The sequence below is a fragment of the Pongo pygmaeus genome, chromosome 11, assembly GCF_028885625.2.
Source record: "Pongo pygmaeus isolate AG05252 chromosome 11, NHGRI_mPonPyg2-v2.0_pri, whole genome shotgun sequence".
NCBI lineage: Eukaryota > Metazoa > Chordata > Mammalia > Primates > Hominidae > Pongo > Pongo pygmaeus.
Genome location: NC_072384.2, coordinates 118211391 through 118231456, shown reverse-complemented (window position 1 = coordinate 118231456; position 20066 = coordinate 118211391). Strand labels below are relative to the sequence as shown.

At 47.3% G+C, this 20066-nt stretch overlaps 1 pseudogene; it reads left to right on the top strand.

Annotated features, from left to right (window-relative positions):
* Positions 1-723: 723 nt before the first annotated feature.
* Positions 724-1483, top strand: LOC129031466 (ribosomal protein uL30-like; annotated as a pseudogene).
* Positions 1484-20066: the final 18583 nt, after the last annotated feature.

Here is a 20066-nt window from a genome sequence, read left to right as displayed (position 1 = left end):
AGTGAATCTCAATCAAGATAAATACAGGGAACATCACACCCAGGCATTTTGATAGTCCAACTTCTGAAAGTTAAAACTGGGAAAAAAAGTTCTTAAACGTAACCAAATAAAAATGCACATTATATACAGGAAAACAATGATAAGAATTACAGCTGACTTCTCATCATAAAAATTGAAAGCCAGAAGACCATGGAATAACATCTTTAAATTGCAGAAAGAAATATATTATCAATGTTGGATTAAATATTCAGTGAAGATAGCTTTCAGAAATGAAGACAAATAAAGGCATATTAAGTTAAACATAAAAGCAGAGAGAATTTTCCAACAGCATACTTGTACTACATTAAATGCTAAAGGAAGCTCTTTAAGCTGAAGAGAGATGCTACTAGAGAGAATCTGGATCTACAGGAAGGATTGAAGAATATGGCACATGGGAAACATGTGAATAAATATAACACTATATTTTTATTTTCTTAAATTATTCAAAAATTAACATTTTCATTTAAAAATAATAACATTGTATTGTGGAGTTTATAATTCATGCAAAAATATGTATATGGCAATAATAACACAAAAGATGGATTGCAGGTAAATGAGATTATACTATTTTAAGAATCTCAAATTATGTGTATGGTATATTATTTCAAGATAAAGTCTGATAAGTTAAGAATGCCTATTGTAACCTCTAAAGCAATTACTAAAATAAAAAGTGCAGGTAGTTGCAACACTAGAAAGATGGTGGAGCAAGAGCAAAGACAAATCGCTTTGGTTCCAGAAAATCTCCTGAAAAAGAGGAAGGTTTATCAAGCCCTCAAAGCCACCCAGGCAAAGCAGGCACTTTTGGCAAAGAAGGAGCAGAGGAAAGGAAGAGGGCTCAGGTTTAAGTGACTGGAATCATTTCTACATGATTCCTGGAGGCAGAAACGTGACAAGGTGCATCTCAGATGACTGGAAGTGAAACCTCGTGCCTTGGAATCGCCAGATAAACATTCCTTGGCCTTTGTTGAACGCATTGAAAGGACTGATGGCATGTTTACTGGTGCAGAGAACCATTGCAAGACTTCGCCTAAAGAAAATTTTTAGTGGTGTCTTTGTAAAAGTCACCCCCACCAGAACCTAAAAATGCTGTGTATAGTGGAACCTTATGTGACCTGGGGATTTCCAAATCCGAAGTCTGTCTGGGAACTCATTTTGAAACATGGACAAGCCAAGGTCAAGAATAAGACCATCCCTCTGACAGACAACACAGTAATTGAGGAGCACCTTGGGAAGTTTGAAGTTTGGTGTCATTTGCTTGGAAGACCTCATTCATGAAATTGCCTTCCCAGGGAAGCATTTCCAGGAGATCTCATGGTTCTTGTGCCCTTTCCACTTCTCAGTGGCCTGTCATGCTACCAAAAATAGAGTGGGCTTCCTCAAGGAGATAGGCACACCTGGCTATCAGGGTGAATGCATCAATCAGCTCATCCGCCAGCTGAACTAGACCCAGGTGCCAAACTGCAGTAAATTTTTATCAGTGAAGTGGAAGCACGTGTTTTTGTTTTTTTGGGGGGAATTTTTATCAAGTATCTTCGGAGAAGATTATTTCCGGCTTTATCTTCAAAAACTGGAAAGGAAGGGTCAAAGAAAAGACAGTAGCTTATGTTCATGGCAAGCAACTCTCATCACAGTCCAGTTCCAAGGAAAAATTCCAGCGTTTTCTACATTGGCTGCTGCCTCGTCTGAAATCAGCACATTCCATGGAGGAAGGAAACCTGCTTTGTTGCATCTTCTATCCTAGGGTTTAATGTTGGTAAATGAGTAACTCTAGCATTTGTACAAGGCTCCCTAAGACTCCTGCAGTTGTCGACCAAGCCCAGGAACATAATTGAATCTGGAGATTCCTTGGGCTTTGTTTTGAAAAAGACTTGAAATACACATAGGAAGAAAGGTACAAAAATAAATGTTCACTTGTCTCTGCAAAAAAAAAAAAAAAAAAGTACAAAGAGGTATGATTAAAAAGCCAATAGAGAAAATAGAATACTAAAAATTACTCAATTAAGACAGGAAAGAGGAAACAAAGGAATGAAAAATAGAGGGAACAGATAAGAAAACAAGTAGCAAGATGGTAGAATTAAAGAAACCATGTCAATAATTTAATAAAAGACTAAGCACTCAAAATGCAGAGTTTGTCAGACAATTAAAAAGCAAGACATGGTAAAACACTGTTTAGAAGAGATGCGTATTAAGTATTAACACACTGACAAAAGTAAGAGAATGAAAAAAGCTATTTATGCAAACATCAAACATCAAAAAGCTGGTATAGCTATATTAATATCTGACAAAATAGACAAGAAGATAAAGATGATCATGGGTCACAAGGGTACGGATTATTTTTTGAACTGAATTGTGTTTTCTCAAAATTAATATGTTGATGTCCTAACCATCAAAGTGTCTGTATTTGGAGACAGAGCCTTTACAAGAGTAATTAAAGTTAAAGGAGGCCATAAGGGTGGGGCCGTTAGGACTGGTGTCTGTATAAGAAGAGGAAGAGACACCAGAGATCTCTCTCTGCATACATGGAAGAAGTGCCATGTTAAGTGATATGGTCTGGCTGTGTCCCCACCCAAATCTCACCTTGAATTGTTATAATCCCCACATGTCGAAGGTGGGGCCAGGTGGAGATAATTGAATCATGGGGTGGTTTCCCCCATATTTTTCTCATGATAGTGAATAAGTCTTACGAGATCTGATGGTTTTATAAATTGGAGATTCCCCACACAAGCTCTCTTGCCTGCCGCCATGTAAGATGTGACTCTCCTCCTCATTCATCTTCCACCATGATTGTGTGATTGTGAGGCCTCCCCAGCCATGTGAAACTATGAGTCCATTAAATCTCTTTCCTTTATAAATTACCCAGTCTCAGGTACGTCTTTATTAGCAATGTGAGAACAGACTAATACATGAAGACACAACAAGGTGGCCATCTATAAGCCAAGGAGAGAAGAGAGGCTTCACCAGAACCAACCCTGCTGCCACCTTGATCATGGACTTTCCAGCCTTCAAAACAGTAATAAAGTAAACTTCTGTTGTTTAAGCCACTTATTCTGTGGCATTTTGTTAGGCAGGCCAAGGTGACTAACCCAGATGATAAAGGGGTCAATTCCTTGAGAAGAGATATCAATTCTAAATGTGTATGTATTTAATAATAGCACTTCAAGATACATGAAACAAAAAAATGATACAACTACAGGGAGAACTAGACAATCATGGTTGGATGTTATAATAACTGTCACTGTCACTTAGTGATTGACAGTACTTTTTCAGCTCTGGTCTTAGAAGTGGCTATTTCTGCAAGGAGCTCTGGTTTCTTTTAGCACAGAATGGTATTTAGGAACCAAGGAATGTGGTCATTGTTATTAGGGTGTTGCTATCCCTACATATTCTCAGTAGAGATAGAGAATAAATGTATCTTTACATATATCCTCATATATCTACATATGTAGATATAGATATACATACATACAAGCAAACTACACACACACACATTCCAACTTTATATCTGGAGTAATTTTCTTAGTCAGCCTGGGCTTCTATAACAAGATACCATAGACTAGGTAGCTTAAACAACAGAAATGCATTTCTTACAATTCTGGAGTCTGGGAAGTCCAAGATCAGGGTGCAGAGTCCATGTCTGGTGAAGGCCCACTTCCTGGTTTGCAGATGACCATCTTCTTACTGTATCCCCACATGGTAGAGACAACAAGCTCTAGTCTCTCTCTCTTCTTAAAAGACACAGTCCATTCATGGGGATCTCTACCCTCATAACCTCATCTAAATCTAACTGCCTTCCAAATGCTCAACTTCCTAATATTATGCCATTGTGGTTTAGGGTTAAATATATGGATTTGGGAGAAGGATATAAATATGCAGTCCACAATAGTTCTACATACAAACATACAGCCCATATAGTCCTTCATGCATTTATATCTGTATTTTTATACCTCTATATATTGCAAACTGAGCTCACACCAGTATCTGTAATTCCACTGGGTTTATTCTTTTCTTTTTTCCATATTTCCTACTCTCATTTCCAGTAATGAGAAAAGTGGCTCCTATTATCCCTAGTACAGTTGTCCCTCAGTATCCATGGGGGATTTGTTCCAGAACTCCCTCAGATACCAAAATCCATGGATACTCAAATACCTAATGTAAAACGGTGTAGTATTTTCATGTAACTTACACACATCCTCCTGTAACCTGCACACATCCTCCTGTAACCTCTAGATTACTTGTAATACAAAACATAATGTAAATGCTACATAAATAATTGTCATACTATATTGTTTAGGAAATAATGACAAGAAAAAAAAAGCCTGTACATGTTTGGTACAGTTGTAACCAGCCATTTTTTTCCCCCAATATTTCCAATCCACAGTTGGTTTAATCCACAGAAACCACGAATGTGGTGGGTGACTGTTTTACCTGTTTGTTCCATCTCTCTGTATGTAAGCAGTCTCCATCACCGCAACCCCCCAACTCTCACCCCTTTTGCACAGACACTCTCCTCTCCTTGCATGGAACATATTTATACAAAAACTTTCACATTTATCTGAAATTCAAATTTAACTGGGCATCCTGTATTTTTATTTGCTAAACCTGTTAGTCCCAGAGGGCCATCCTAACTTCTGTGCTCCCGGCCTTCAGGTGACTGTGCTGCAGCTCACGTTCTCTGCCCAGCCCTGCTTGTGTCCCTTCCTTGGAAGAGGTGTTGATCTCTAGAAAGCACCCCCAAAAAACTTTCCTGTTGCTCATCTCCATTTCAATCAGCTTCCAGGAACTAAACTTGCAACATCAAGCCTCTGCTTTATTATTTCCCTGGTTCTAAGACCCCAGAAGTCCCAACCCACACCCGTGTAAGCCCAGTTCCCAGAGCAGCCTCGATCCTGACCCCAGGGCCTGGGGGTGATTCCAGAGGAGCGCGTTTCAGGGATTACGGGCGCAGGACGCTGGGCCTGCGGGCCTCCAGAGGGCTCCCGCCCACCAGGGGGCAGTCTTCACCTGCGTGTGAGTAGCTCCGGAGGCCCGGGCAGGGGAAGGGGTGGGCGCAGGAAATAGCTCGCTGGGGGAACCCATGCGGGGCATACGTGCGTAAGGGCACGTGAGGGCCGTGCCGGCCAGAGCCCTTGCGTGCGTGCACACGCACATGTGTCCAGGTGCCTACGCAGGTGCTTGACCCTGGGCAAGTCGCTCCGTCATGCGAACCTCAGTTTTCTCATCTGTCCGACGAAGGTATCTTTCCATCTCTGACTGTCGGTGTTCTTTATCCACGACTGCTCAGCACATTGGGTCCTCTCTTTAGAGCCATCTCTGTTTATTGAACAGAGGCAGGGATTTCAGGCCATTGAATTGATGCGGGGGGTGAGTGGGAGGAGACAGTGAGGCATGGGGGGTTTTTGTCTTTTGCTCCCCAAAACAATGCTCTTTAATTGGTTTCTAAATATTTGCATTTTTATTTTTTACAAAACTGTATTTCAAAATGATGTGAGTCTTTAAGTCCTATGCAAAGCTACCAGAATCCTTGGTAGTGCTTCCCTACTCATTTGCAGGAATTCGGGCAGAACATTAATTCTTAGAACTGATGGGACTTTCCAACCAGTTGCTTCTCATGCAGAGGCAGAAAAATGAGGGAATCAATAGCCCAGGCCTCAGGGGCAGCCTTCTTGCTTCTCATGCAGAGGCAGAAAAATGAGGGGATCAATAGCCCAGGCCTCAGGGGCAGCCTTCTTGGCCCTTACAGGTCATTTAATTGCTGTGCCTCAGAGTCTCTTCTGTAAAATGGGAATGATAATAGTACCCTAAGTGATAGTATTATTATTAAATATTGGTTGAGTGTTTTCAGCTTTGTCATAATACAGCTCTGTGACCTTGGCCCCTCTCTCAGGACCTTTGTTTCCTCATCAATAACGGGGAATGAAGCACTCATTTTGCGTGGTTGTGATGAACAGGTAGGTTGTTTGTGAAATCACCTGGTGGTACCTAGTAGGTATTAAATACCCATTTCCTTTCTTGGATAAGTATTGCTTCCCAGTCAACACTTATCTTCCCTGTTGCCCTGGCCTCAGCAAGGTGACAGTGATAAGTCAACTGATCCCTTTTGGCAGAGACCTCTCCAGGACATCTGCCTTATATGAAGGAGAGTGTAGGTGTTCAGGAAGCTTGGGGGAGATTGATTTACTTCCTGGAGGGCTTTTTGTTAGCCCTGAAATGTCACCATGTGGTTTGCTGCTTCCTCTACCTGTGGGTGATGGGGTAGGGGTAGAAGGTGGAGGGGGTGCAGGTGTCTTGTTGGGAGCCCCTGGAAGTCACCTCTTTAGAGGGGCTGTCTCTGAGATACGACGATTCATTTTCTGTTATCCTTGTATTTTTGTCTCTACTGCCCCATGTAAACAGCCTGCTCCTTTGGGATCCCTGCTTTGGGAGACTTGCTGCTGCAGGCCAGGGAGTAGGAATTGCTTTCTTTTATTTTTTCTTCCTTTCTGGGAGCCTGAGTTCTTTGAGATGTGAGTGGCTTTGAGGGGAGAGTCCCAGAGGCAGAGCACCTTTTTCCCTGGCAATGCCCAGGGTGGGCAGGACCTCAGAGTGGGCTGACAGTGTGATGTGTCTGTGACTAGTTTTCTCTGGCACTGGTTGGCACAGAAGCAGCAGAGCCCCTGGGCTCCTGGGTACCGTGTGGCCTTGCATCAGGTATCTCAGCATAACCAGTGGGGACAAATGGCCAGTGACCACACATGCACCCCTTCCAGTGATGCTGGTGAGAGAGAGGATGGGCGGGTTCCATTAATGACCAGGACCAAATTTGCTGTCTCATGTGGGATGGGGGCTCAGAGATGGATTTAACTTGATTTAAAGAATTTTTTTTTAAATTATATTTTTCATATACCTGAAATTGTGGAGTTTGATTTATAGTTGCTGTTTCTGAATTTTCCGTAGCACCTGCACAGCGTCTTGTATGCAGCGAGCACTCACTAAGCCCTTCTCCTTACCCTGCCAGTCTACCTATTAGACTAGCCCTGGTGTTCAGGACTTAAAGTAATGGGCCAGCTAGGAGCCTCCAGGGCTGGGTCTCTAGACTGCAGGTGCCATGAGATGGGTACTCCCAACAGTCCAGCCTCAGACACATTGCTCTGCTTGACAAAGCTTTGCCATTCCCATGAGTGGCAGCACCCATGAGAGGTAGCACCAAGAGCTACCATGTCTTGAGAGCTTCTGATCTGCTGGCATGGTGTGAAGCCCTTAGCATGGTATCTCATTAGTTTTCACAGCAGCTCTATAAAGTCCAGACTATATTGTCTCTATTTTGCAGATGAGAAAACTGAGGCTTGGAAAGATGGCAGAGCCAGAATACTATCCCAGGTGGTTGGACACCAGAGTCACTCGTTTTAAGCACTTAGGACAAGTGACTGATGGACTGACTGAATAAAGAAGGACAGGAATAATAAAGTTGTCAAATTGGGGAATGGTAAGACAGGATGTATTTATTTCCTGCCTTTGACACCTGTCTTCAGTGACCCTTTCCCTCCCTTTTCCCCTTAGACCCCACCCAGAGAGGCTGATTTCCAGTCTGTGGGGTCCAAGGGGGAGTGAGGGTCCCCTGTCTGTGCCTTCTGGACCCTCTGGGAGCTCTTGGCTCTGACTCTGGGCTGGGAGGCTGGAGCCCTATTGCCTTTTCTATCAGGGATGGACAGAGACATTCTTTTTCATTTTCTTTCACCAATGCCATTTTGTTAAATCAGAAATCCTTGAGGAGTGAAGTCACATTTTCCATGCCCCTGAAAGCTCTGGAGAGCTGATGAGTGTTATTGTAACCAGAGGAGACTGGGGACAAAGGAAGCTTATAATTTTGTAAACGAGGCTTGGGAGTGCCCTGCCTGCAATGGCTTTCCAGGGGCAGAGGCAGAATTCGGAAAAACCAGAGGCAAGAGGAATGGCAGGACTGACCAGCCTTGAGCCTTGCACCCAGGCAGAGACCCTCCTGCCCCCTTCTGTAGTTACTGTTTCCCAGCCTTCCCTGGGGAAGGAAGTTGGCTTGCTGAAGCGGCAAGATCTCTGTGCTTGGAATGAAGCACCTGGGGTCCCAGTGCTGGCTCATTCACCTCAGTTTCCTCATCTGCAAAATGGGCTGGTGAAGGATCTTCCCCAAAGAGTCTGCCCTCAGCCTGGCGATGGGGATGTGTTTTATAGAGAAGGAAACTGAGGCATGTGTTTTTCAGATAGGAAGTGGCAGAACCGGGATTTAGATCCCGGCAGTCTTACTCCTGAGTGGGAACTCCCACCCCTTGCTCCACAGCGCTTAGGCTCACCGGAGGCCAAATCATGTGAGACAAATGTGACCCGCGTGCTGCCACTTGGAGTCAGCCCTCTTTGCCCCAGCCTGGAGGGACAGAGGCTTCCGCTGGAAGGTTAGGCTCTTAGGTCTCTTCAAACCTTAACATTCTTGGACCTTCTCCTAGTGGCCAGACTCTGTGACCTACTGCGTGGGAGGCAAGTTTGGGGACAGGTGGCCCATTTCAGCCCCTCTCAAATGAGGTCCAAGCAGGTGGCTGTTGCTTCCTCTTGCTGGCCATGGCGTCTCACTAGGCTTGCACAAAAATAGAGAGAAGACCAAATAAAGCTCCTTTGAGGACAAATGTCTTGGACAGGGCTGGGGGTAGGGATCCAAAGATGGACAGAACCAACCCCCAACCCTTGCAGGGCTCCAAGCCTGCCTGCTCCCAGGCTGCAGGTCTTCTGTGCAGGCTGGGGTTGGGTGTTCAGGGCTGAGGGGGGCAGGCATGTGAGTGGTTTGGGGGAAAGGGCTGGGTGGAGGGGAATGGGTCGTTCACACTCAGCCTGGGTCTGTCACTGAGCATGCGCTCCCTTGTCCCTACAATTCTGGCCCTAGTTATCCTACTTCTTTAGCCCCGAAGCCCTAAAGCTGCCCCCTCCAGCAGGTGGCCGAGATTTCCCAGGTGGACTCGGGGGTCCTCCTCACCCAGGCCAAGCTGCCCATGAGGAGCCGAAGGGTGATGAGGATCTGCCTGTTTCCTCCGTGAGAGTTCCTCTCTCACTGGCACGGGCATTGCCCTCCTCAACTTGTGAATGGAAACCCATTCCAAGGGGTATCTGACTTTGCCCAGGTGGGTTCGAGATCCCCTACTCAGGCCGCCTTCATCTCCCCTCCAAAAGCACAGGCTCACTCGCAAAGCTCATCTCAGCAGGTTCTCCTCACAACCATGGCTACACTCTCCTCTCCCTGCTGCCTTCTCTCTGTGTGTATGTCTCAGTGTCTCTGTCTCTCCGTGTCTCTGTGTCTCAGTGTCCCTGGCTCTCAGTATCTCTCTCATGTTGTCTCTGTCTCTCAGTGTCTCTGTGTGTCTCAGTATTTCTGTCTCTCAGTGTCTCTCTCTGTCTCAGTCTCTGTCCCTCTCAATCTCCCTCTCAGCGTGTCTCTGTATGTGTCTCTCAGTGTCTCTCTGCGTCGCTCTCTGTGTCTCTCTCTCTGTGTGTCTCTCTTGATGTGTGTCTCTCTTGCTCTGTTTCTCTCTCGGTCTCTCTCTCTCTCTTCCCCTCCCCTCCCTCTCTAATTTAACAGGACTTGTCTCAGTGTGAGGGAAGCATCTAATTAGTCTTAGAGGTCCTTCTGTCCAGAATTTCTAAAGCTGTGCTCATGACAAATATCCCAGGCTTGAATGGGACATTTGGGAAACTCTGGGCCAAGAAGAGCAGCGCAGAGCCACCCAGAAGATGGCTGTATAAAATGAAGTTACAATAGTGCCTTACCCAGAGGATTTGAGATAAACCACTTAGAACAGAATTCATGTGTGGAGGCCAATACAAAACATCACCAAAGTTAAGCTGCTTTCCCTCTCCTCCTCACTGTAGGCTGCTCAAAGCCTCTACTATGCTAAGGAGAACAGAGAGCTCCAGGAGGGTTGGTAGAGTTGCAGCCTTTCCCAGGATTATTTGTCCAGTGAAACCTCTTGCCATGGAGCATCTAGTGGAGTCAGAGTTCCTCAAATCATAGTTGGGAAATATTGCTAATCCAAGCCCCTTATTACAAAGGGAAGTGGAAGCCTCCCTCCCCAAGTCCCTAGAGCCAGCTGGGGTGCACAATCAGGAGGCTGGGCTCCAGCTGGGGGAGCAGCTGAACTTGGCTCCAGGATAGCACCCACAGGCCTCCTGTGGTGCTCCCAGGAGCCTTGGCAGTGTCCCTCTAGGGAGTGTCAAAAGCCCTGGGAGGCATGGGGTGTGCACGCCTTGTAAAAATGACCCTGCTGTGGATGCCCGGGCTTGTGCCCACAAAGATGGGTTGCCAGAAGCCCGTGAGAGTGGATGTTGGGGGGAGGGGTGGCTAGACCCTCCCTTCCTTGTGTTTCTGTAGGTGAATCCTCTCTGCTTCAGGGAAGGACTGATAGGGCTCTCAGAATTGTGTACCCTCCCGGCCCCCAGTCTGGAATCTGGAAGCTGGACTCTCTCCCTCCTAGGTCTATATCATAATCTTTTTGGTGTTGATCTCTCTAGGGAAGATGATGCCTGCTTACCACCCCCTCTTAAATTCCTCTTCTGCCTTCTTTGGAAGGTCCTGGTAATACTCTAGCTGCCATCACCTCAATTATAACTTCTGAGTACCATTAATCCCCTCTCCTGGCAGCTATGACCTGGTTAGAGTCTTATTAGGTTCCCAAGGATAATAAGGTTATCAGCATTTTTTTGCCCCTTTTCTTCTCCCAGAATAGCTGGTCTTCTAAAGATGCTGTTCTCGGCTGGGTGCCGTGGCTCACGCCTGTAATCCCAGCACTTTGGGAGGCCAAGACGGGCGGATCATGAGGTCAGGAGATCGAGACCATCCTGGCTAACACGGTGAAACCCCGTCTCTACTAAAAATACAAAAAATTGGCCGGGTGTGGTGGTGGGCGCCTGTAGTCCCAGCTGCTCGGGAGGCTGAGGCAGGAGAATGGTGTGAACCTGGGAGGCGGAGCTTGCAGTGAACCGAGATCGCACCACTGCACTCCAGCCTGGGACAGAGCGAGACTCCGTCTCAGAAAAAAAAAAAAAAGAAAGAAAAGATGCTGTTCTCTTCTTTGCTGCTGCTGCTGCCGCCGCCGCCGCCTCCTCCTCCTCCTCCTCCTCCCCCTCCTCCTCCTCCTCCTCCTCCTCCTCCTCCTCCTCTTCCTTCTTCTCTTCTTCTTCTTCTTTCTCCTCCTTCTCCCCACTCCTCCTCTTCCTCCTCCTTCTCCTCCTTCTCCTCCTTCTCTCCTTCTTTCTTCTTTCTTATTGACAAAGTCTTGTTCTGTCACCCAGGCTGGAGTGCAATGGCATGATCATAGCTCACTGCAGCCTCAAACTCCTGGCCTCTAATGATCCTCCTGCCTTGACCTCCCAAATTGCTGGGATTACAGGTGTGAGCTACTGCCTTCTTAGCTTCTGTTTCTGGGTCACTATAGCTTAGAGCTGGTTTGCTCCAGAACTAGTCCCTGTTGTTGACTTCAAAACTCTTCTAACCAGGGAAGAAGAAACCTGGTGAGGGAGAATATAATCCTCCTACAGTTCATCTTCCAAAGGGGTAGAGTTCCACTGCCCCAGTGTCAGATATCCACTTAGATTTCTGTAGCAGCCCTTCTTTGTCTTGACCAAATGTGCTGACTTGCAGGGTGCTCTCTGTGCCTGACTGGGAGAGCCACTCCCTTCTCATCGCAGCCTGTCCTCTTCACTCACATGGTGTCTCAGCCCACTGGAGAGGGTGGCTGGGTGCTAGTGATAGCCCAAAATTAGGTCTGGAGGGCCCCTGGCATAATGAAGGGGCCTAAGAATACCCAGACTCTGGTGAAGCTGGCAGTTAGGGCAGGCTGTTACGAGCCTCCACTCACCTGTGAGCTGGTATCTGCCTAGTTGTTTGGTCTAGGAGAATGGATGACTCTCATTTTGAGTGCTTGTTGGGGGCAAAAGAAGGGAGGTAGGCTATTTCTTATTGTCTATGCCAGGGCCACAGGAACCTGAGGGGCCAGGCCATACAGAATATAGTTCCATGTATGGGAGGGAAGAGGTAATGGTACCATGGCATTGCAGGTCCCTGTCCCTGTCCCACCTTCAGAGCCCTTGGGAGTTCTTTGGCTGCTCTGTGACTCAGGGGTCCCGAAGGCCCAGGCTGGCTCTGCACTATGTTCTTGTTGGTTATGCACCAGAACCACTGCACATGTGTCAGATCTGCTCCTATGGCAACGGCCAGGCCTTTGCCCTGTGGAGGCTGCAGGGCACACACAGTCCTGTTTACCACCCATATGTCCTTTCCGGAGTGGATGCCAGCAGCCTGCGGAGGCTGTGGGATCTCACTGGAAAGCCAGGGCTGGGTCCAGGAAAGTGGATTTTCCTCTCCTGAGATGCTTGCATGGGCCTCAGGCCAAGCTCTGCTGAGGGCTGGCGACTGACTGGGAAATGTTCAGCTCCCCTGTCATTGTGGACTCCAGTGGCAGCCTCTGGGGAGGAGAAAATCTGCATGGAGGGCAGTGCAAGCTCGCCTTGCTGATGAGACAGAACAAAAGGGAGGGGGGTGGGTTACTGAAGAGGGGACAGAGGATGTTCCTCAGGGGTAAAAGCGCTGACTAGTGAATCTGACCCAGGAAGAGGAGGAGGCAGAAGGAAGGGGGAAGGAAAAGCGGTGGAGCTATTGGAGGAGCCAAAGGGGGCACAATTGTTCCTCCCCTGAAGGGGAAACCATGGGGAGCAACAGCTGGAACAGGAGTGGAGCTTGGAGGGAGACAATAATGGAGCTCGATGCTTTGAGATGCAAGATGGCAGTACCAGAAAGGTTGACTCCACTTGGTAAGTGGAGAGGCCTCAGGACAGGCAGAGGAAATTCTCTTTTTGGAGTTTGACTCCATGTCTTGTGGGCTTTCACTGAAGTGCAAACCCATGAGGGCAGAGATTCCTCTCTGTTTTGTTCATTGCTTCAACCCAAGTGCATAAAATAGAAGCCAGCACAGATTAGATTCTTAAAAAAAAAGTTTGTTGAATGATAAATAGTTTGAACACAGGGATATATAAGAAAAGGAATATTATATCTTAGGGCAAGAGCTAAAAGTCCTTTCAGATCTACTTTGGGGCCCTAGAAATGCTTGACAAGGAGTAGTTTGGGGAATATTTAGGGTCATCCCACTGCAGGGAGCAAACTGAGGGAGACTTTTAACTAGGGGAGAGGCAGGCAAGGTAGACTGTGCTGGGGGTGATCCAGGCCAGAAGACAAGGGGTAGGAGGTCTCGGCCAAGGTGAGTGGATAGAGGAACAGGGTATGGAGTCAGGTGTCACACCATGTGGGCTTAGCCTACCTTCTGGGGCTCTGGAGAAGGTGATCTTCAGGAGTTTAGGTGGCCCAGGGATGTCTGTACCCCAGCGGCAGGGCCTCAGAGCAAATCAGGAACAAGAGCAAGGCAAGGGGGCTGGGCATTTGGAGTTGGGTCTCAAGGCAGTTTACCAAGACAGGGCCTCAGGATGGGCCCAAGGCAGGAAGAGGCCAGTGACCATGCACATAGGCCTCGGGGCCTCAGGGCTGCAAGGCCAAAGGGAGCTGTGTCCCAAGGTGGGGGATAAAGCTCCTTTCTTTGGCTTCCTGTAAGGATTCATGCTGGGATTTGTGACCTGGTGAGCTGCAGGTGGGGGTCTGGGGGACCTGTGACTCTATGGTAGGAACAGGAGAGCCTCAGACATTGGGAAGCACACAGGGTCCTCACATTGGGCACATCAGCAGCAGGCATGGCGTGGACAGACACAAAATAAAGAAGTTAGCTGAGTGGACAAGAAAGGCCAAGGAGGGTGACCGTGGAGGTCACAGGCAAAACGGAGGCCTTTGTGTGATGTGAGAAGCAGGCTCTCTTTTCTCTGTAGGACAGACTTGGATTTCTGTGCTCAGCGCAGAACCAGTTCACAATCTTTCCAGGGATGAATAGTCCTTTCTGTGTGACAGAGAGTGCCACCAGCATCAGAGAGTGGCTGGGGAAAGAGATGAAAGAAAGAGGTGACTTGGAGTTAATTGCAGACATGGAGTATTGAACACTTGCAGGGGGAAGCAGGCAGGTGTCATGTTATATTAGGAAAAGAAAGTAAATTTCCTAAGGCCACAAGCATGTTGGTGGCACAGCTGGTCAAGACTTAGGTGGGATATGCTCTCTGCCACCCCACACTGTCCCCCAGGGGCCCACGCAGAAGTTTGGAGAAAAAGAGTCCCTGAAAGGTGGCTGAAGTCAGTGAATAAATAAATTAATGGAAAGGGAATGTGTTTCCTGACCCCAATTTCAGGGAGGGCAGCTGGGGAGAAGCCGGGGGTTTGTACTCAGGAACTGCAGCCTCCAGAAGCCAGGCAAATCTGAGCCTTTCCCCTGCATCTGAGGAAGCCATCATTTTCTCAGTGGTGTGAAGAGCTCTGGCAGCCCCAGAGTGAGGCAGGAAGCCCCACTTCATGGCACTTCCAGAGGGGTCTGATATTTGTTTCTGCGAGACATGGTCCAGCTAAGAGTGACTTGATGATTCAGCATCTCCAGGGTGGGTGAGGTGGGAGGAGGCCAGCCTGGAGGGTGGGTCCTTTTCTGTTGGCCAGTCCCTGACTCTTGGAACTCTCCCTGCAATATCTGAGAGAGCAAGAACATTTAGTTATTCATTCCACAAGCACTTCCTGGAAACTGACTTTGTGCCACGCATGGGCTGGGAGCTGAGCAAAGAATGGTGAGCAATGGCAGGTGTGGTCTCTGCTCACGTGGAGCTTTGTGTCCAGTGGAAGAGAGAGGGTTACTCAAATAATCACAGACTGGGATGTGTGTTCTAAGGAGATTTTGAAGTCAGGGAGGGTTTCTTTGGACAATAACACCTGTGTTGAGATAGGAAAGGCAATTAGACTTTTTCTAGGTGAGGTAAGGAGGTGTGAGGGAAGACATGAGTTTTCCTCTGGGGGAGCAGCATGGGCTAAGGCCCTGTGGCAGATAGAAGCATGGTGTATTTGACAAAAATCTGAAGAGCAGGGAGGCTTATCAGGAGGTGGCTGGATACTTGGGCAAGGGCCAAGGTTGTGCAGAGTGAGAAGAAGGCTTTATCTTCATCCCAAGAAGCAATGGGAAACCTTTGAGGGCTTTTAAACAATGGTAGTGGAGGGTGGATGTTTAACATGATTAAATATGGACTTTGCAAAGCTCCCTTTGGCTGCTGTGTGGAGAACATATTTGAGAACAGAGTGGATTTAAGGAGACCAAATAGGAGGCTGTGTAAATCATCTAGGTGAAGGATGACAATTGCTGAGACCTGTGCAGATGGACAGAGATGCAAATTTGAGAAATACGATAGCAAGTATTTATTTAGTGTTTACTATGTGCCAGGCACTGTCCTGTGGGTTTTACATGGTATATTTAATCCTCACAATATGGTAGATACTATTCTCCTCATTTAAAGATGAGGAAACAGGCATGTGGAGGTTTAGTAATTGGTTGAGCCAGGGTTCAGTCTGGGAGCCCATACTCTTTTTAAAATTTATTTATAAATTTCTTTTAGTAAAGATGGGGTCTCACTGTGTTGCCCAGACTGGTCTTGAACTCCTGGTCTCAAGCAGTTCTCCTGCCTCGACCTCTCAAAGTGCTGAGATTACGGGTGTGAGTCACTGCACCCGGCCAGGAAGCCCATACTCTTAACCATCATCTTTGCTACCTAGTGGCTAGGATGTTAGGAGATGAGAATGAGAGGACTTGAGTTTGATTAATGAGTTTGATTAGACTTGAGGGGTGTGAGCATGAGAAAAGAGATGGCCCAGGCTCCTGGCTACCTTAAGTGGGTACTGTTTACTGTAATAGGCACCAGCTGAATGAGACTGGGTTTGGGGGAGGAGTTCATAAGTCTGCCCTTGGACAGTGTAGTGGTTTTAAAATAGTCCACAAATTCTCTGATACTCCTCCATTCAAGAGGTGGAGCTTGATTCCTCTCCCCTTCATTGTGGGCTGGATTCAGTAACTTGCTTCTAATAAATGAATTATGGTGATAGTGATCACGTCTGGTTTTCAAGGAGGTCATAAAAAGCACTGTGGCTTCCATGTTGGTTACTCTTCCTTGGAACACTCACTATAGTGGAAATCAGCTGCCATGTTGTGAGAGGGCCATGTGGCAAGGACCTGAGGTCTCCTGCCACCATCCAGCACCAACTTGCCAGTATGAGAGTGGGGTGAGCCCTCTTGGAAGCAGATCCTCAAGCCTCAGTCAAGCCTTCAGATGATACAGCCCCAGCTAACATCTTGACTGTGCCCCGTGAGAGAACTTGGGCCAGAACCACTGGCTAAGCTGCTCCTAGATTACCGATCCTAAGAAATTGTGTGAGATGATAAGTGTTTGCTGCTAAATTTGGTTATATTTTGTTATACAGCAGTAGATAACTAAACAGACAACCAAGGGTAGGTGTTGGGTAGGCATCTGTTGTGACTTGGAATTATAATTTGGAAGTTGACAGCATTTCAGTGGTGGCTGAGCATGTAGGAGAAGAGAGTGGAGGCCCACATCGGGATTTGAGAAGTTTTGTCCTTAAGTGGCTCTGTAGAGAAAGATGAAGGCCCTGAAGGGGACTGGGAAATTGGATGGTTTGCAAGTTGGGCTCTGCATTGACTTTGGTCCTGTGGAGGGGCCTCAGGGGGTAGATGGAAATTTGATGAGAATCTAGCCCTGCCAAGTTTCTACTCTGATTCATCTGGAGTGGCCCTCCTTTTTCTCTTTTTAGCAAGGGGTCTAGTAAGATTCACTGGCCAAAAGCAAAGATCTGATACTGAAATATTGGAAACTACTAATCTAGTGCAACCACTACTTTTACAAATGTGGAAACCAACTTGCCCAAGGGCAGACAGCTTTGGACACAGGTCTCCTGGGTCTAGTGTTCTTCCCACTGGGCCTCCTTGCCTCCAGCACCTTCCAGTGGGTCTGGGGGAAGAGAATTAGGGGCTGTGCAGAGGACAAGATGGGGTTCTTGCCTTTGACATTCTGTCCCCCAAACCAGGCACACACTGGGGAACAATGACACCCCTCCATGCCCTGCGTGGTGCCTTCTTCTCGAACAAGGCAGGACATGAGCTCATTCCTGGCTCTGCTAGGCATGTGGCTTACCAAGACTGGTCTTCTCTAAGCCTCAGTTTCCTTATCTATAAAATGGGAATGAGGATTCATCCTTCTTCACCAGGCTGCTGTAAGGGCCAAATGAGGTCCTAATAGGCCAGAGGACTTTTCACCAGTGAAGTGCAGTGTAGTTGGAACAGGTAGGTCACTGCTGGCCAGGGAATCTCAACCTCTTCAGGCTGCCTCGGGCAGAGTGGGGCCCTTGGGGCCCTGGAGACCTGGCAGTCCCCACATGGTGTGAATCTTTTGCTAGAGCAGATCCAGGCCAGCTGCTCTGAATGTTGGTGCTGCCAAACTTTCAATAACCTGGGACCCCTGCCAGTCAGGATGTTCTCCCTGGGTCTGATTTGCAGTGCAAATTGACTCTTAGCTGTTCCAAATTCTCTTGGCTCTCAAGTACCCATCCTCAGGCCCCAGTACTCATCCTCCAGTCCCATCCCCCATTCTGTAACTCTGTCCCCCCAGTTATCTCCTCATCTAATTTGGAATTATCAATGGTGGAAATCAAATAGTGTGCTCCCATTGTTTATACGGGAGACTCAGCAGGGTCCAGGAAAGTGACGTGATTTGTTCACGATTACACTGTCCTTTACAATTTTCTCTTTGATTAGTTCCTTTGAGTGATGCCTGTGATCTGCAGCTTTCCACTTAATTTTCCTGTTTTTGGGCCCTGGCCCCTAATCCACCTACTCTTCCCTGACTACCCAGCTGATGACAATGGGACCATTGCTTTCATCTTTACCTACTTGTACCACCTCTGGTGGCTGACTTACACAATCCCTTGGCTATCGAACCCAGTCTGGGCTTACAGCTGTGCTTCCAGAGTTTCTGCTCCTCTGGTCCTCTGAGGGTAGGCAAGGAGCTCTTAGAAGAGGAGACAGGAAGCCCCTGACTCTGGGCACCTCACTCCCCAGCCCTCCCTGTCCCTCCCACCCTCTCAAGCCTCCAGGCTGTTTCTGAGGTTTGGAATCAGTAGAGAGTTTTCCCCTGACCCTATATTTTATTCTCCCACTTCTCTTTACTTGAACCCATTTGTAAGCAAAAAACCATTTGGGGTGTTGTGTTTATTTTTCCCTTGTTCCATGGGAAATTACTCAGAATGTATAAGTATGTGTTTTCCTTAGAAAATAGATTCCTTTACATTTTGGCTTTGTGGTTCCCAAAGCAAGTGGACCCGCAGAGACCTAGGCTGCCAAGAGGGCTTCCCATCCGGGAGCCCTCTTGGCTTCAGAATTACACCCTTTCTCCTCTCAGGACCAGTCACCCCCTCCAGCCCCTTTTGGGGCCCACAGCTTCTTAAACCCCACAAGACTTCAGCAAGAGTGGGCCTGACATCTCTCAGGAAGACCAATTCTTCCTGAATCTTTACTTTCAATTGCTCTTTCTCTCTGCTGGTGGAAGAAGCTGTGATGGATCAGGGCATGAGAACATTTCCCCTCCTCCACCCTCTGGGGCTGGATTTAAACATAGACTTGAAGTTTTAAGTTCGAATCCTGGCTCTGCCTCTTGCTGGCTGGTGACATGAGCAGTCGACTTCATCTCTTTGTGCCCTGTTTTCCTCTCCTGTAAAACATGGCCATTGACAGTATTTGTGCAGAAGGCCATTGGGAGGGTTAAGAGAGTTAATGGTTGTAAGGTGGTTAGGACATTGCCTGGCATGGAATAAGTCTCATCTCATGTTTGCTTTTGTTCCTATGCATGTGCTTCTCCCCTGATACGTACTCATTTTAGTTTTAGCCTTAGCTACGGCCCATTCCCAGTAAGGTGAAAAGGCAGGTAGAGACAGGATGGGGTGAGTGTGGCTACTTCTCAACACCTTCCCCCAAGTTGAGGGATCTCAGTGCTGTTTTCCTTGGCTTGGCCCCTAACCCAGATCTCCTTTCCCTCCCTTCCAAAAATCGCCTTTCTGTTTGCTCACCCGTGTTCATAGCAGCATAATTCACCAGAGCCAAAAGGTGGAAGCAGCCCAACTGTCAATCAATGGATGAATGACTTAACAAAACGTGGCATTTCCATGCAAATAGAATATTATCCAGCCTCAAAAAGGAAGGAAATTCTGACATCTGCTCCAACATGGATGGACCTTGAAGACATTATGCTAAATGAAGTAAGCTGAACACAAAAAGACAAGTATTATATGATTCCACATGTAGGAGATATCCAGAGTCGTCAAACTCAGAGACAGAAAATAGAACAGTGACTATTGGGACCTAGGAGGAGGGGGAGGATGGGAGGCTGTTATCTAATGGGTAGAAAGTTTCATTTTGAGATAATTAGAACATTTCTGGAAGAGGAGGATGGTGATGGTTGTACAACAATGTAAATGTCCTTAATGCCACTGAACTGTACACTTAAAAATGGCTAACATGGGAAATGTAATGTTATATATATTTACCAGAATATAAAGGACAGAAGTAAATAAAAATATATCAATAATAAAAAAATCCAATTTGCCTCTTGAGACTCTGAGAGGGGCACTCATAGTAAAGTATTCATGCCCTGTGGTGGGTATGAGGGTGAATCAGTCTCCCAGGGATTGGGCTTGCCGGTGAACTCCTAATTGGCCCACCTTATTGCTTTCAACCCTTGAAGGAAGCTCTTTCCTGGGCATCCTCCCTGGGGGATCCTCAAATTCAGGGGGTCACAGCCTTGACAGGGAGCAGCCTCCATGTTACAGAGATATCTCCTACACTGTCCTGGAGCCGGGGACTGGCTGCTGGTCGTGGGTATGTGGCTGGGTCCCCCAGCACTTCACTTGCTCTCAATGCATGCGTGCGCATTCATCTAGGATTAATTAGGCACCACTGTGTGCCAGGTAGAGTGCCAGGCTCTGGGATACAGAGCCAGCTGGTGCCCTGCTTCAATGGGCTTTTGTTCTAGTGGTCAATGGTCCATTTTGAGCACCAGGCTCTGAGCCATTA